This window comes from Canis aureus, chromosome 27 (genome assembly GCF_053574225.1).
Source record: "Canis aureus isolate CA01 chromosome 27, VMU_Caureus_v.1.0, whole genome shotgun sequence".
Taxonomy (NCBI): Eukaryota; Metazoa; Chordata; class Mammalia; order Carnivora; family Canidae; genus Canis; species Canis aureus.
The window spans coordinates 40,076,103-40,080,157 of NC_135637.1; the positions used below are offsets into that span (position 1 = coordinate 40,076,103).

Genomic DNA, 4,055 nt, shown 5'->3' on the forward strand with positions numbered 1-4,055 from the left:
TTCTTGTCAAATCTTTGATATCTTAACAATATTTTGCATCCTTGCTTTCTAAAGCTAATTATTTCATGAACAGAGTGATGGTTTTCAGATGTCTAGTATATGAATACAGATTGCTGATGGCTTTTTAAAACTTACAATGTAGTTCAAAGATGTAATTATCACCATTAATTTTGGGGGGACTTAGTCATTGTACATCATAATTCTTGGTTCCTTGGTGCAAAAAAAAGAGATTTTTAAATCTAAAAGCTTTAAAAAGATAATGCTTCAGGGGTTAATTCAACATATACTGAAAGTGTGTAGAAACTGAAACTAACCATTTCTACTTCAAGAAGATATCTCAAATGTATTTAATTATGATAATTTATATATCACAAAACAGTGCTTTTTGATAGTCCTGTGTCCCTTCCACAGTTCTTCTAATTGTATTAATTTCTCTCAGTTCCTGGGTCAACATTCCTCTTACTATAAGAATGTACCTGAAGTCCCCTCTTACTATAGAAGTCCCATAAAAAGTATAATGAGTGTCCAGCTACCTTTTTGAGAGACACAACTAACTAACATTTAATGATAATTTGAACAGGATCTCTTTTACAGTACATCAACATTTAAAAAAATTTATAAAGAATTTTTGTAAAAGATTTTGTTTATTCTGGCAGGGGAGATGGGGAGGATAAGGAGAGGGACAAGCAGACTCTGCTCTGAGTGTGTAGCCCAATGTGGGGCTCGATCTCATGGACCCTGAAATCAGGATCCAAACAAACTGAAACCAAGAGTCAGACCCTTAACTGACTGGGCCACCCAGACGCCCCTGCATCCACATCTATTAAGCACCCTCAAGGTTTGGATCCTGCATATGCTTTGAGGAAACAATATGTTGAGGGGTGGGAAAGGAATCACATGTGGGTAGACACATGAATGTAAAACAGACCATGAACAGCTTTGATAGCATCCTATCCTGAGGATACGACAGAATTGGGTACCTAATCCAGGTTGGGTCAGGAAATAGGAATTGAGAAGAAAGGATGATTTTCTTAAATTCAGTGTTAGAATGAGTAGCACTTCATTTTCTAAACTCCCAAAAAGTGGGTGGGCACGATGAGTAGGTAACACAAGTGTTCAAATGACCTAAGTATCTAAAGAAGAAATCAGTGAGGGCCTCTCCTTAGCTTGGTCTGTGGATGACTTGAGCACAGAAGCAATAACCACAATATAAAGAGAGGGAGAACAAGGTGGGGGAAGTGATTCATGACAACGGGGAAATTTAACCAAAAAATTAGCTCAATTAACTTAATCTCCATCACTTCTTAAACAGATTCTGCAAGGGACTACATTTAAGGAGTAAGATGATAATAGAAGGGAACTGTTGTGAGTTGCCTTCTACACAGATAATTATGGAAATCTGCAGCTGTAGAGAATACTTCCAAAGAGAATCTGTTCATAAAACTGCAGGATAATTTCATAGTTTCCTTAATTAGTTTTCACTTGTGGCTACCAGTAGGAGTGGGAGCTTTCTCATGTTTATAATGTAGAAAACAAAATGGTTGATGATGCGTAAAACCTTCAAACAGTCCCTTCCAAATTTTTCTGAAAGACATGGATTTATAATCAGTGACTCTGTTATAGACTAGTGTGGTTGTTAATTCGCAAAATTATTATTTTTTTCTTTAAAATGCACGGAATCCTGGAAGGGAAGGATGGTGGCTTGAGAAGGAGAGAAAGTGGGGAGATGTGTATGGGAAATAGAAGAAATGGATCACAGTTGGTTTCCAGGATAATCTCTATAAATTATTTTACTAGATCGAAGTAAAACAAAGATATACAATCACCTTTAAGATATTAACCTTTATAGTGGCTTCGATACTGGGAGGGTTGGAATCAAAAACCTTGTGTAGAAGCCTGGCTTGCCAGCTAACAGTCATGCAGTCCTGGGCTCGCTTCTTTGTGAGCCTCCTTTCCTTTAGCTGGAACAATGAAGAAATGGCCACTTTCCTCAGAGGTAGAGAATATGGTAGCAATAGGATCATGCTTGCCACACGTCCGGCGCCGTGCTTGGCATACAGCTGCTGTCCTGCTGCTGGGAACTGTCGTCGATGATGTTGGAGTATTCCTGGTCTTGTCTTCTTACAGTGACCTACTCACAGAAGACCAAGGAAGGCCTTCAAAAATTTCAGTAAACCCAAACTGGCAGTGGCATTCTAGAGGAGTCCAGCCTGGGGGGTTTTGAGCCTTTAATAATGCAGAGAGCAGCGAGGCCCCAGGGGGTTCGAAGCCTTCTCAGAGCACCAGGAATGCCAAGTGCAAGGCTGCTGAGGGATCCCCATTGGTATGATGCCTATGAAGGGCCTGTTGATGTTGTGTTTTATTTTTATTTTTATTTTTTTTTTTTGATGTTGTGTTTTAATAGTTGGTTGTATTTTTAATGCTTCTGCTCTTGCCCCTGGGGAAGAGTTGGCTGCATCAGTGGAGGAGGAGTTTGGACTGTTTTTCCAGGAGCGCTAAGGGGACACATGGAATTAGAAACCTGCCCACCTGGCAGTAGGGTGATGATGATGAAAGATGTGCACTTGTCACGCGCCAGGGTACATTCAGTGCACAGTCTGGACAGTGAACCTGGGTTTTTGTTTATTTTCCTGCAAAATTAGCTGACCTTTTTCACTGTACCAAAGAATAAGAGGCTGTGGCTTTGCTGTTGTTCCAAATTCAGCTAAAATGAGCCCAACCTAAATAGATCCCAATCTATGACTTAAAAAAAAAAAAAAAAAAAAAAAAAAACTACCAACAACCAAAAAATAAAAATTAAAAACACAGCTGGCAACCATGCGAGAAGTCTTCCTTTCATCCCTCTGATAGGAAATAGAAATATCTGTTGCCAAGAAACTACTCACTTTACGCGAAGCAATGGCCAAAACAAAAGCGTTTTTCAAGGATGGGTTGTTAAAACTGCTTTGTTGGTTTCGTGTCATCCTTGGTGTTGACATCTGTAGATCACTGTCACTTCATGTTGATTTTTTTTTCACCCTCTTATTTATAGATGCGTCAGGACAAACTGGGATTTTACCGGAACAAGTGAAATATAGGAATTTCTTTCGCAGCTTGAAAAAAAAAGACATTTTTAATGCTGCTTTCAGTTCTTTCTCAGTTTTAGTGTTTCTGCTCTGTCACTCAGACATAGTCTTCGGAGGCTGTCTGCAGAGAAGTTCTGTAAGGTTTCTTTGGCCAAGGCCATCTGAGGGATGGATGTTGGCATGCGTGCCTTTCATGTCGAGGAATGTGTCTCCCTAGCTTAGTTTTACTATTCAGAATTCAGGTCAGCATGATTACGAAAAAAAGAACATAAATATAAAAGTAAATTTGTTTTCTGTTTCATTCCCGCCCTAATTTGCTAATAGGCTACAGTGTTCAAAGGCTGTGGGTATAACTTGAATCCTGCTCACAGTTCGGAGACTGGTGCCCAACTTACGTATCACTGTCAACGTATTTTCTGGCCTAAATCATATTAAGAAATGTGGATTTGACATAATTTCAGTGTAACTGTTACTACACATTTTATGAATATTGTTTATTCCATTTAACATAAATGAGCCTCCACCAAGGCAGGGCACAGAATGGTGTTTCCTTACTGGTTATACCGCACAGCACCTGTCTTGAAATCCTACCCAGACCCCTTAGATGGACATAACCACTGACGAAGTAGTCCCGAGTTTCCTGGGAACACAGCACGCTTCCTGACAACAGTAATACAGTAACTACCATGTAATGAATTCCTACTGCACCAAGTATTCCTTTAAGTGATTTATACACTGACTCCCTTAGTCTTCAGGACAAGCTTATGAAGTTGATGGTTACTTTATCAACACTGCAGTCGAGGCTGGGTGACGTTGAAGCGTCTTGCCCGAGGTCAGCAGGGCACTAGCTCCTAGAGCCAGGATTACATGGCCAGTGATTGTATTAGTTTCCTTCTGCTGCTGTAATGAGTTACCACAAATTGAATTGCAGGAAATGATACAAATTTATTATCTCTTAGTTCTGGAGGCTAGAAGTCCAAGATAGGTCTC

At 39.8% G+C, this 4,055-nt stretch overlaps 1 protein-coding gene across 6 annotated transcripts in view; it reads left to right on the forward strand.

Annotated features, from left to right (window-relative positions):
* Positions 1–4,055, forward strand: part of PRKG1 (protein kinase cGMP-dependent 1) — a 1,198,597-nt gene that overhangs the window by 1,019,984 nt on the left and 174,558 nt on the right. The window lies entirely within an intron of this gene.